The 14,375-nt window shown below is 40.2% G+C and overlaps 1 long non-coding RNA gene across 2 annotated transcripts in view; it reads left to right on the top strand.

Moving 5' to 3' along the window:
- The window catches only part of LOC131573122 (uncharacterized), a 49,120-nt gene extending 35,954 nt beyond the window's left edge, over positions 1-13,166 (top strand). Inside the window, exons 2-5 of one of the 2 annotated variants that reach the window (XR_009276131.1) lie at positions 5,498-5,576; positions 8,637-8,743; positions 10,127-10,600; positions 12,779-13,166. This is a non-coding gene — a long non-coding RNA (uncharacterized LOC131573122). The remainder of the gene's footprint in view (positions 1-5,497; positions 5,577-8,636; positions 8,744-10,126; positions 10,601-12,778) is intronic. The other variant, XR_009276132.1, reaches the window with a different exon arrangement.
- Positions 13,167-14,375: the final 1,209 nt, after the last annotated feature.

Below are 14,375 nucleotides of genomic sequence, written 5' to 3'. Positions count from 1 at the left end.
CTCCACCTACTAAGTACTGCACTAGAGTAGTCCTCATCCCAAATAAGTCAGTCTTTGGTTTTTTTTTAATTTCATTTTTATTTTAGCCCAAGTAACAATATTAGGACACAGTGTGCTTGAGACTATGAGAAGGGAGGTGCCTGTTTTACGTTCCTATGCTGTAAACACTGACTGCAAGTTTTGCTGCCTTTTTTTTCAAGTCCTGGTTACTATTGGCATGATTAGCTGGTTGTTTTATAGTAGCACCCAGATGTCCCAGTCAGGGTCCTGCAGTGTTCAATACCATAGAAATATGTAAGAAGAAACAGGCTATTCTCTGGAGAACTTAAAATTTTATTTAGGAAATAAATAAAGTGTTGTAAAAAAGGTGAGATAGGCATCAGGGTCACTAGTTGCTCTAGGCTGGTACTGGTCACTGAAGACTAGTGCTACATCATGCACTAGGACTTCTATGGTATTGGAGAGCCCATGTCACTGTCCCTCTGTGGCTCTGACATCAGGAGCAAGTCCTGAAACAGAACTTGAAGCTAATAAGATGAATTTAGTAGACAAAACCATGCAGACTGAGGGTGGAGCATATGGCTTGGTTTGGTTTTTTCTCTTTATTGTCCTGACAAGGGGACAGCAAATCTCTGACGAGGTAATTCTGGGTAGACTTGTGGAATAAAAGCTGTAGAAAAGTACTAAAGGGGAAAAAAGGCTCCCTCATGCAGCAGTGAAGGGACAAAGTTCAGATGGGGGATGGCCAGATCTCAGTGAGGAAATGGTGTAATAAAGGCTGGAACTGAAAGAATGAAGGAGACAAAAGGGATTTCAAAATGTTAGGTATTTTTATTTCATACAATGATAATTTCCCTTTGGATCTGAAACACCTATCTTTCTATTTTATGTTATTGAAATACTAAGTACTGTACCAAATTTATTATTTTTTTAAATAAAAACATGGTTTTTTTAAACAGACAACATAAGTAATTTCTGGGAATATTGGTAATTTAGCCTGGTGTATAGAAGAAATGTGCTTTTCATTTAATTGACCATTTGGTGGCAGTACACATTAGCCTCAATTTTTGGATGATAATGTGCTATTCATTATGGTTGTATCTCAAATTTTTTCCTCTCAAATGTGTCAAGTGCAAACCATATCTTTATACAAAGTCTGCAATGCTAAGGGGTAAATGCCTATTCTTACAGCTCACTAAGAGAAACAGGTATTGATATGAAGAATATGGTGTTAACATTCACTAACATTTCATAGTAAGTCTTTCACCTATGACAAAATAGTTGATTTTGCTTCCTACCATTGTTTCTTCTAAGGTAGTGTGACATATTTTCACAGAAATTATGCTTATAATGAAACATCAACAGTATGCAGGGATTGCTTTCTTCTTTACATGGAAATTAAAATGAAGACAAAATAAATAAAATGGCCTGCACACAAAGAATGAATTCCAGCTATATGATAAAAAAAAAGTTCAGGACTTTTCCTGGTAAAAGGCATGTGTTACCACACTCCTGCAACACAAAATACACTACACTCTGAATGAACAGTTCTATCTGGTACAGTTTAGAGAAGCGTACAATATCCTGTTTTTAATGCAACACAGGTGTTGGTAGATCGAAATACTAAGTCTCATTAAATCATATCTGTATATCGTCATGAAACCAAGTTTCTATTTCTAGTACTAGTGTACTAGAGCAGGCTGTTAAAACTAAGATGAGGGACATGCAAGGGATCAGCAATGGTGCTCATAGGGGTTGATGCTTGCTAATCTCTGTTTTGATACAAGTAATATTTCATTAGACTGTTTATTTTCACTAAGATGTTTTTTGAACTTATTTATTGAGCTGTGATACTTCTTGGGAAGTGTTTCTGGCTGTGGACAAGTACCATCTGCAGTAGAGTAAACTTATGTTTAAAAAAAGCTCATTAGCACAAGCTGAAACCAAGAAAGGATCCTAGAAAGGGCCCAAGGAGGGGACCTGTAAAAGTAACGACAGGATGGAAGGGCAGAAGGACACTGAACTTCAGTGCTGGACAACAGTCCAGCTTCAAGCTAAACAACGTGCAGTCAGCACGTATTAATGTTACTGTGTGCTGTCAAGCAGGCTGCAGCCACCTGCAAAGCATTCCTAGAGGCAAGAGAGTTTCTGAAATATAGACATGGAGGTGCAGAATGCACAAACTATGGGTCACATATATATGTAAACATCTGTGCATAGTAATGTGTATTTATATGCAAAAAATGAGAGTATAACCTCCGTGTTTTCAACTCTCTATGAATTTGAAAACTGTAATCTGAATTAATAGTCTTAAATTTGGAAGTCCCTTAATTTTCAACAAAAGCTACAGGTGCACTCTAGTTTGCAGTAGCTGTTGACATCCCTAATTCTTGGACAGAGAACAGGCACTTTGATTTGATCATCTCTGGCTTGACAGTCAGGCTTCCTACATTTTATATTGTTTTTCAGTATGGGACATTTATAAAACCCTACAACACCCGTCTGCAGGAGGCAAGTGTCACTACACCTGAGTTTTGGGTTCTGAAAATAAAAGAACCAAACTATTTAAAATATTGCAGAGTCCTACAATGGTACAGAAATACCTGTCCTGGGGTAGAACATTTAGTTGTTTCTGAGTTATATTGTTAATATCCTTCTTGCTTTGGCATCCAATTAATATGTTACGCTGAGAACACCACTGGATTCAGTTTAGAATCTAGACATTAATTTAAAACATAGCTTTTTCCAGTAACAACACAATTTGAACTAAGGAGCAGGAAGTATACTTAAAAATTGACAGATATTTTCTGAAGAGATTTGGAAAAAAGCTTATTGTTCAAGTATTACCTGCAAGTACTTATTCCTACCACTGGGAATACCCAAGTTTCTCTAAATCAGGTAAGGCTTGGGAGATTTCAGTGAAGACATCAATAGTAGAAGAAGTGGAGATGCCACCTTCTCCTCACCAGCTGTAAAGGAGCTCTCCTGTATCTCCTAAAATAAGGTTCCACTGACTAAGGAAAGTTTTTTAGAGTTTACAGTTTCAGCAGTTCAAAGGAAGTATAGCTATAGCTATAGCTATATATATATATATATATATATATATATATATATATATATATATATATATATAAAAGCATTATATTTATATATATTGTATTATATTTATATATATTGTATCATATTGTATCATATTGTATCATATTGTATCATATTATATCATATTATATCATATTATATCATGTTATATTATATTATATTATATTATATCATATCATATCATATCATATCATATAGAATATTATAGATATAGAATATTATAGATATAATATACATGTATATATAAGCATTGATATAATGAGATACTCTTTGTAAAAGGTGGTGTCTGATTTCTTAGTGGGCATGTCCTTCAATCCCAGGAGTGATTTGTGACAGGAAAGTCATCCTGGAAGATTGATAGACCTGCTGCACACTTAAGCCAGTTGTTTTGTCTTCATTAGGAAGGATCCAAGTTCACTGAGCTCACCTATGCAAGGATTTTCTCAAATAAACTTGTTACCACATAGCCATACATTAACTTGGTTGCTTATTCCTTGCACACCATATTCTATAGTAAGTACAAACTATCCTACTCCTGCTGCTGTGAAGGAGTCAATTCCATGAAAAAAAGACACCAGGATAGTTATCACAAGCACTACTGTGCCTGTACCATGCCTGCAGTGACTTGCTCCTCTGACAAGAACTGAAATAAACATAGGGTAAAACCCTGCTAAAGACAGCTCTGCTTCTGTTCCTAGTGTAAGCTTATCTATGGCCTTACATTTTCCTGCTATCTGGAGGGCCTCCCAAATTATGTGAAAACTATAATCTGCCTTCTCTTCACTAAGATTTTTGTATTGTGGTAATGTTAATAGTTAAGAACAAAACAATTTTCATAATAGAGAAGGACCATATAACTGTTTCCTACCTTTGCAGTTGTACAGACTTTTCCTAGAGATTTTAATTTTTTTCATATTGCTGAAATGGAGAAAATTAACTTAGGGTGAGTTTTTTTAAAGCCTTAACCTCCACAGTTTTTCAAATTAATGAGTTTGTTAATGAAAATAGTAATTCCAGTATGCATCTATGGTTTGCTAAGTTGAGTTACAAGTATGTCTAAGTAACATGATTCTTGTCCAAAGGATACAAAAGCTACAAACTTTTACCTTGCAGGAAACACAGTAAGCAAAAGGTATTTATGTTTTCAAGAAATTGATGTCTTTTCACCTGCAGTGGGACAATCTGGTCTGATGTTGCTTGTGTGCTTTACTTTTTCCTTGTAGTTCTAAGATTATTATCATAGAATTATAAAATATGCTGAGATGGGAGGGACCTATGAGGATCATCGAGTCCAACTCCTGGCCCTGCATAGGATATCCCATAATCACACCATGTGCCTGGAGTGTTGTCCAAGCTCAGTCCAAACTCTGTCAGGCTTGCTGCTGTGACCACTTTGCTCAACAAACCTCTGGGTGAAAAACACTGATACCTAGTCTATACCCTCCCTGACACATCTTTAGGTCATTCCGTTGTCACTAGCCAAGAGAGTGGAGACATCAGTACCTGCCCCTGTTACTTCCCCTCATAAGGATGTTGAAGAACACAATGAGGTCTCCCCTCAGTCTCTTCCAGGCTGGACAGACCAAGTGACCAAGTGACCTCTCCTCCAGATACTTCACCACATTCATGGTCTTCCTTTAGACACACTCTTATAGTTAAATGTTTGGGTTTTTTTATATTAGGACTCCCAAAACTGCCCCCAGCACTCAAGGAGAGGCTGGTCCAGTGCAGAGCAGAGCTAGACAATTCCCTCCCTTGCATGGCTGGCGACGCTGTCCCTGATGCCCCCAGGACAGGGTTGATGCCCCCAGAAACAGCCTTGTGGCTGCCAGGGCACTTCTGGCTCATGTTCAACTTGCCATGGACGAGAACCCCAGGGCCCTTTCCATGGCACTGCTCTCCAGCTTCTCATTCCCCAGTCTGTCTGTAGAGCCAGGGCTGCCCCATCCAGGTGCAGAATTTGGTACCAGCCTTGTGGAACTTCATATGAATGGTGATTGTGGCTCTCTAATTTATTAAGGTCTCTCTGCAGGACCTCCCTGTCTTCAAGGAAGCTGACAGCTCTTCCAGTTTAGTGTTTGGCAAATGCACTTAGCATTCCTTACAGTTCTGCACTGAAGTGGTTAATGAAGATGTTGAAGGGCACTGGACTAGGATGGAGCTCTGTGGAACCCCCTAGTGACAAGTCCCCAGTCTGATACCACCCCATCCACTGAAACCTGTTGTGCCCAACCCAAGAGCTAGTTCTCACCCATCCCATGATTTGTTTGTCCAGTATTTAGCTGGACATTTTTTCCAGAAGAATTCTGTGGGAGACAGTACTGAAAGCTTTGCTGAAGACCAAAAAGATCACATCAGCTGGCTTCCCTTAATTAACTGGATGGGTTATGTTTTGTAGAAGGAAATGTGGTTCATCAAGCAGGACTTCAGACATTGTGAAGCCATGCTGTCTGTGGGCAATATTTGAAGATGACACAGTAAGCATCAGTTCCCACCCCTGTCCTAGAAGTGAAGCCATGCATTTCCTTCTGCCATTTCTGCTTTAAACCATCCATATCATGTTGCTTTTATATGTGGCTATGTTGCTGCATGGAAGACATGTTCTGATCATTGTTTGTGGGCTTTACCTGTACTCAACAGCTACAGCTTCCTGGCAGTATGGTGTCAGGACAGCAGCATATTTAATGAGTACAGTATATCCTGCACAACTACAAGGAATGAACAAAACAAATGCATATTTTCTAAATTAAGTGGGAAATTACCTGCCCTTTATGCTGGGACGTTGCATGATTTTGTGCCTCCAACACCCTTTATGTTCAAAAGTTATTCTTTACCTTCCATGAAAGCCGTAGCATGGCTTTTACTATTTTAAAGTAAGGAGATAAATAAGAATAATTTGACTCCAAACACATTTTTGAAAATGACTGCTTCATCTATGCAAAATTTTGCCTGCAGCCATGATCTTTGTATGCATTGGGTTTGCATGACCAAATTTTTGTTTGTGGTGGGGCTGTAGGGGTGACTCCTTTGAGAGGCTCCCCTATGTCCAACAGAGCCAAAGCCAGATGGCTTCAAGATGCATGTGCTGCTGGTCAAGGCCAGACCAATCAGAAATGGTGGTAACACCTCTATGATAACATATTTAAGAAGAAAAGGAAAAGGAAAAGGAAAAGGAAAAGGAAAAGGAAAAGGAAAAGGAAAAGGAAAAGGAAAAGGAAAAGGAAAAGGAAAAGGAAAAGGAAAAGGAAAAGGAAAAGGAAAAGGAAAAGGAAAAGGAAAAGGAAAAGGAAAAGGAGAAGGAGAAGGAGAAGGAGAAGGAGAAGGAGAAGGGGAAGGGGAAGGGGAAGGGGAAGGGGAAGGGGAAGGGGAAGGGAAAGGGAAAGGGAAGGAAAGAAAAGAAAAGAAAAGAAAAGAAAAGAAAAGAAAAGAAAAGAAAAGAAAAGAAAAGAAAAGAAAAGAAAAGAAAAGAAAAGAAAAGAAAAGAAAAGAAAAGAAAAGAAAAGAAAAGAAAAGAAAAGAAAAGAAAAGAAAAGAAAAGAAAAGAAAAGAAAAGAAAAGAAAAGAAAAGAAAAGAAAAGAAAAGAAAAGAAAAGTTATGGTACAGTTGTGGCAATACCTCTATGATAACACATTTAAGAAGAAAAGAAAAGTTATGGCACAGTTGTGGCCAGAAAAGAGTGAGGTGAAAAGATGAGACAAGAACAACTCTGCAGACACCAAAGTCAGTGGAGAAGGAGAGGCAGGCCGTGCTTCAGGCACTGGAGCTGAGATTCCCCTCCAGCCTATGGTGAGACCATGGTGAAGCAGCTGTGCCTGTGCAGCCCATGGAGAACCACAAGGACATAGAGATCCACCTGAAGCCTATGGAGGAACCCACACTGGGGCATAAGGATGGCTGAAAGGAGACTGTAAACCCCTGGGAGGCCTAGCCTGGAGCAGGCTCCAGGCAGGCACCTGCAGGCCCTGTGCAGGTGCAAAAAGGAGCCCATGCCTGGAGCAGGTTTCCTGGAGGGACCCATGCTGGAGCATACTGTGCCTGAAGGACTGCACACCATGGAAAAGTGTCCTACCTCGTAGCAGTTTGTGAAGAACCGTTGCCCATGGGATAGACTCACACTGGAGAAGTTAATGGAGAATTTTCTCCTGAGTGAGAGACCCTGTGCTGGAGCAGGGAGAACAATTCCTCTCCCTGAGCAGCAGCAGGAGCAATATGTGGTGAACTGACTGTAATCCCCATTTCTTGTCTCCCTGCACTGCTGTGGGGGAGGTAGAGCAGGGGAGGTGGAAGGGTGTAGGAAAGGTGTTTTTAAGGTCTTGTTTTGCTTGTCATTATCCTGCTCTGATTTTGTTGGTAATAAATTAAATTAATATCTCTAATTCAAGTTGGAGCTTGAGGAGTGATTTCTCCTGGACTTTATCTCAACCCATGAATCCTTCTTTCTCCCCTGTCTAGGTGTGGAGGGGACAGATAAACATGCTTTGGTGGATGTCTGGCAGCTAGCCAGAGTCAACTCCCTAGACTTCTGTGCAGGATTTGGCTAGTCAGAGGTGGGGTGCAGGTCTCTTGGCTGGGATATGCTTCCTCTGAATACACTGTAGGACATATGCTCTTCTTCATGACACAGGCATGAGGCACTGCTAAACATAGGAATATCAAATCAGAGAGAAACTCAAATGAAGTGCTGAAGATGGACAACTTCTGTGAGAGTAAGACTATTTCATGCAGAAAAAAAATGAACCTTTCCAATCTGGCATTGTCCTTCTTTTGGCTATGGAAATCTCTGTTTCATAAAAACAGTGTCACACTCTGTAAGAAATAATCAGTGAGAGAATCAAGGCACACTGGACATTGAAAAATAATGACACTACCCTGTGAACTGTTATGCTGGTTTTAGCTGGGGTAGAGTTAGCTGTCTTCATTAGCTAGAGTTAGCAGCTGATATGGGGATGTGTTTTGGATTTATGCTGGAAACGATATTGATAACACAGGGATGTTTTAGCTATCACTGAGCAATGCTCACACAGTGTCAAGGCATCTCTTGTGCTCCTCACTGAACCCCAACAATGAAGAGGCTGTGGGGACACAAGAAGTTGTGAGGGGACACACCAGGACAGCTGCCCCCAGCTGACCACAGGGGTATTCCATCACATATGGCATCAAGCTCAGCATATAAAGCTGGGGGAAGAAAGAGGAAGGGGATGTTTGTGGTTGCTGGCATTTGTCTTCCCAAGCCACTGTTACACATGATGGAGCTCTGCTTTCCTGCGGATGACTGAACACCTGGCTGCCCATGGGAAGTGGTGAATGAATTCCTTGTTTTTCTTTGCTTGCATGTGTGGCTTTTGCTTTACCTATTAAACTGTCTGTATCAAAACCCACTTTTAGTCCACCATGGGGGGAGTGAGTGAGTGGCTGCATGGGGCTTAGCTGTCAGCTGGGGTTAAACCATGACAGCTGTCCATAACACTATGTGTCAAAACTGGTATAAGAAACAATAACTCCAGTCATGTTATTACATTTGGGATTTTTATTTCAGGACAACCAAAGCTGTGAAGGAAGCTAAGTACTGGAGACCTGGTTACGTCTTGCTGAATCAGAAGAGAATTTGAAGTAATAAGTCCACTGGATAACAGCAGCATGCATGTAAGTATATGTAGTTAAGCTCTAGCATTCTCTCCTTGGAGAAAATGTCCATGCATTTAACAGGAGCAAAAATGATGAACATGTTCCCTATTTTCCACTCAAGCAAGCAGTAATGTTCAGTCATCAGTGGAATTATTGTAAAGTCCCCTCCGTTATATTTACATAGGAAAAGAAACCCGGACATAGAGCCTTCACTACTGCTGCTGGATTTGTTTTCCATAAAATATTATGTTGACCCTCAGTTCAAGGAGTATACCAATACGTAGAGTCAGAAAGTGCTCTGAGTTACTCCATTTTATAATCAGCTTATCTAATACTGGCTTGACACCAAACAGAAAAGGTTGTAATCCAGTCTCTCCATGTACATGTATTAACCAGTTCTGTTTCAGTTCAGGACATTGAGTCCCTCTGTCTATCCGTGTCTCCCTGCCCCTTCGCTACTCAGCTGAGCAGGAACAAAGGGCTTTTCTAGTGAGTCTTGGCTGCAAGAACCAAGCCATGAGTGCTGCTGCTGTCTTCAAGGGCAGGAACAGCAAATTTATCTGTCTGTGAATCTTTAATATAACAAAGGCCCTGGCTCTGCACCAGCCAATGCAAACACCCAGTGAGGCTGAGACAGACCTCATCTGGGTGTCATCATTGTGGCACCATTGTATTTTAATCAGTGGGAAGTGTAAATGAGGAGAAGACAAAGGGGGTTTCCCCTGACTACATGATCTCAGCTGCCCTACCTGGGAGGAAGGGAGGAGATGAACATGAAAACGAAGGACAAAGTAATAGGACAGAGACCAAGGAGCTTGTTTGGGATCCATGGCCTTGCCTATGTGTCCCTCTCATTGTCACATGGAAGGGGAGGGAGGACAGGCTGGAAACACATGAATTTTTACTTCTCCCATCCTATAGACTTAATTAATTATAAATACCCTGTCTGGTTTTCAAACCCATTCAGATGTCTGTCTGATACCTCCATACAAAAACTAGAACCCAAAATTACTCGTCTGTAAATGGTCCGTCAATAGTTATGTACATTAGAATACCCAAATCTAAAACCTAAGAGCAAGCTAGCCAGGAGCTACCTTATGTCAATGAGAATAAAGCTGTCAGGAGCTAGACAAAAAAGAAACTCTAAGGATATAGTGTGTCTTAGATCTTACCCTTTAGTATGGGCTGCAAAATATTGCTTTTACACATGATATGTACAGCCAGGACTCTGTCTGGAAAGTATATGTCTTTAAAGAGCTAGGGAGAGCTCATTTGTTTCTTTTAAAATGTAGTTAGAACTTGTGCTGCCTCCTTCAGAAGTAGTGAGAGTATTCAAGAGGAAATAGACTCAAATTCTTCCCTCATCTCAAAATATTTTAATCCCTCTTTTCTGCTTTTCAGAAGATGGAGATCACCAGGAGGGGGCCTATTCCACATAGGCTTTTGTGTGAAGTAGAAGAGGACTCTTTTCACCCTTTTGGGAAAACGGGGCTGCTATGCACAAAATATGAAAGGCTGAGTGACAGAGGAAGAGCATGAGTCCCTGGTCTAGTGGTAAATCTTAGAGATGAGAGACATAGTTTGGGTGCCAGTTTCCATGGTCATGCCTATATTTTAACTATATCACCTAAAATACAGATATTGTCCTCAGAGCAAAAATCAGAAATCAGAACTCCTACCAAGCTAAGCCACTTACCCACTTAAACTACTGAACTGTGTTTTGCTCCATAAACTTTGAAGTCTTATCAGTGTACATTTGTATATTTACCCAGATTGGTTTTGTCTGGTGGTAGGACATTTTTCTCAAAGGGAGGACATACAACTCTGGATCATCTCATAAACAAGAGGGAACTAAACTTGGTTGACTCTGCCAAGGTAGGTAAATTTAGATACAGAAACTGAGCAACTCTGGAGGACAATTTAACCTGAAAAGGGCTTCAGGGATAGGCAGGCATTTTCAGTATCCTGTTTTGGACTTCTAGGTCCCAAATAAAGTGCATAAGTCCTCTTTTGAACCTGGCCCAAAGCCATGTTTAGATCTGAATATAGCATTTACATTAAAAGTCACTGCTTTCTCACCTTACTTTTGGGTGCAAAGTTCACTGAGTTCATGAATATAAGCCAGTGATCCTGAAAGTTTGGCAAACACAAGAAAAGGTGGTTCAGAGAGCTGGGAATCTGGCAGACCTACAGCACTCAGATCCTACAGTTCATACATCCTCAAAGCAAGAGAGATTAAATTTACTCTCCCAAGCACCAGCCTGGCTAGAGCTTGGTGCAGCAGGCTGAGAGAGATCAGAGAGTCTGATCTGGTACCATTGTGCCTATAAATTCTGTGGCATTGGAGATCCCCCTGCTAGCGCTGCTTAAAGCACTGTGTGCACAGGGAGCTGCACTTCAACAAGCCTGCAAGTTGTTTGTGAGCACAGCATGTAACATCCTGGCACTGCAGCTGATTGCTTACAGGTGGTAAAAGAGAACCTAACATTCAAGCTTAAAGCACCTTTGTGCAATATTATCCACTGCAGCACACATCGGTGACAGGTGACAAAAATGCATCTGCAGTCCTTACTAACATATCTCTGTGCATTTACAAGGAAGTTTCAAGGGAGAATGACAGAAACAGCAGTGGGAAGGGATCTCTAGAGATTATTCAGTCATGCCTCCCACCTGAAGCTTGAAGCTGTGGGGTTCTTTTCAGTGCCTCACTGTCTTCTCAGGCCCCTTGCGTGCTGACAGATTCAAAGATGTGGAGTGCATTTTGGGCTCTATAATACAAAAGTCAAATAAAAGCTTAAATGAAAAAAGAAGAAAAAGGAGACAGAAGAAAAGAGAAGTCAGGAATGAGTCTCTAGTTTTAAGACACATGTCAAAGTCCAGGAGTAGTCTTGTTGCAACTGGAATGTGTGGGGCTTATTGGCCATTAACCTCAAGACGAATGACTGGTTTTAAAGACAGTAAAAACACCATGTTGTACAGGTGCCTCTGTGTGTGGGTGGATTTCTCAGGAGGACTTCAGGGGCTGTAGCCACAGCATTGGCATTCCCCAGTGCTCTGTACTGTCTGTGGTGTGTGAGGGGGAAGCAGCTGCAGTCCTGCACAGCCCTTTCCCCAGGTCCTCCTCTCCATCACCACCCTGTTCGCCTCCAGACCTCTGTACCTGAAATTCCAGATCTGAGGTTGTTAAACAAAATGCCAACTGAATAGAGCAGAAACTAGTAAATGAGCAATAAAAGAATTTGAACACCAGAGGGCAATTAGAAAAGGAGTTGAAATGGGAATAATTAGATAATATAATTCTAAATGAACAGTGAATCTTAGTTAATCCTATTAACTATTTACAATAAATAGAACAAGTGACTTGTCAAAGTACTGCTAGTTTTTATATGGTTTGATAGATCAAGGTTAGTTACTGTTAGAACCACAACATTATGCTTTGTTTCCAACTGATGAAGGAATAAGATTGATTTGAAACATATGGCGTAAAATACTGCAGTTCTTTGTTTGCATCTGTTATACTTTTACTCGTTAGTAATTGGTTTACAAGTCGCTTTTCTATTTTTTTTGTTGTATTTTTTAATATATTAAGTGAAAACAGAGACTTTTTAGCAGATGTACAAATGAGAGGATAAACATCTCAGAAAGCTTTGAAGCTGTGTTTTTTCTCCAGTTTGTTTTATATCTCTAGGGCTACACACAGGGATTTCTGCTGGTGAACATGGGTGAAAGGCTTTTTATTGTGTCGCTTGGACCCAGTGAATAGGGGTATATCTGGCATCCTGTAATAGCATTTTTCAAAGACATAAGATTGCACCCAAAGTAGTAGCACCTTCTTCTGTGGTATGCCTCTGTTTTTAAAAGGGTTAACTTGTACTGTATCCAAAAGGTTCTGAAGGAAGTTCCAGAGTGTTTATTTAGCTAAAACCACGACACTGTCATGTGATTAGTTCTTTAAAAATGCCTTCAAACTGTTAACAGCCCAATACTTAAAGTTAATTATTAAGGTTGCAATGCAGTGAATTCACAGCATTTTCATATCTTTACTCTTCTCAGGTTATGAAGAACAGCTAATCACAACCTCGTGATCTGTGAGTGCATACCAGAGCAAGCCTAAAAGCCAGTGGAAATTGCAATGTGTGTGCTTCAGTACAATCAATTTTGTTTGTTGTTTTAGTGGCTTGATTCCTGTTTGCAGCAATCAAACAATACAGCAATATTACACAAAGTAAATCAATGGGGTGATAATGTAGCTGATTAGTGTACTTATAGACTTGCCTGTGACTATGTCTAGCACACACCATATCACACAATGCAGTGTTCTTAATTTTTATTTCCCTTTGGATGAAGGTTGACATAACTCACAGGTACTAGCAAATCCCACCATGCTACAAAATGTAACATTTATAAGAGATACATATGGTACATATTTATACTGAGCAAAATAAGGACTTGTTTCAATTATGCATGTGGATTAGCTCTTCGAAAAAAAAAAAAAAGTAGGTGTTACCTCATGCCCATATAAATCCAGGGGTAAAACATGCCTAAAACAAAAACCCCTTTACGTGCTCTTACTTGTACATGAACATTAACATGTTTCAGGCACAATTCTGAACAAGATACACAGACGTATGTTGCTATGAATCTTGGAGAACATGATGTGCTTACATTTTTCAAGCTATCCAACAATTTCTGCAATAGATTCACACTGTGCCAGAAAAGGACAGTATTTGGATATTCCGTGGGCATGAGCAATACATATTCAATGCATAACAAATGCATATAGGTAGACAAACAAGTTGCTATTGGCAAAATTCAGAAGTAAACTTTTAGCATTTCAGCTGTTTGAGACCTTGTCCCATACATACATTATTACCTACTGTATGTTGCACTGTACCCAGTGCATCCTGTCTGCCTTTCATTGGATGTAAACAACATCATCTCTGGGAGGGGACACTGCAGAATCACAGGCTACTAACTTCTGCCACAGATTTACTCTGCATCGATCCACTCACTAGAGAAAAATTACAAACAGTAAAATTGGGCCAGTCAACTGCCATTAAGAGTTCATCCATGTCTGCTTCATAGGATGGAAATTGCAGACTTTAATCCCACATTCCTTTTCTGGGAGACACAGGCAGGCTACAGAGAAGCAGGAGCAGGAAAACCTCCTGAAGAAGGACCTCCAGGCAGAATACCACTTCCTGATTCAACACAGGATGAATCTAGCAGACAGTGACATGCTGCAGACTTGGATTTTCATGATTTTTAGGCGAGTTGTATGCATCCACTTTCTAAATCATGTTGTGTATGGAAAAAAACCTTTGTAGTTAAAAGCAACATTACTTTCCAGCAACGTGGGCAAAGTGAAGGTTAATGATGTCTGTAACTAAGTTACATTTTCTTTGTGTATTATTTTGTGTATTCTCTTGAAATTAATCCATAAGGAGTGAGAACTTGAAGACTTATTTGTGTTATTTGCAGCATGAGCTTTTTTTGAGATTAGTGACACTCATTCTCTCTTCCTGAATCTCTCCTATTTCCATAATTTCTAGAGTGCAGAACTGCTTCCTCCACAGTGTCAAAAGAAACTGCAGTATGTCATGGTCTGAAAACTTTACCAGAGCATGCTAGGTTTGGCCCTTCTCCCTCT

Source organism: Poecile atricapillus, chromosome Z (assembly GCF_030490865.1).
Source record: "Poecile atricapillus isolate bPoeAtr1 chromosome Z, bPoeAtr1.hap1, whole genome shotgun sequence".
Taxonomy (NCBI): Eukaryota; Metazoa; Chordata; class Aves; order Passeriformes; family Paridae; genus Poecile; species Poecile atricapillus.
The sequence above is the reverse complement of the archived record's forward strand: the minus strand, read 5'-3'. Positions and strand labels throughout refer to the sequence as shown.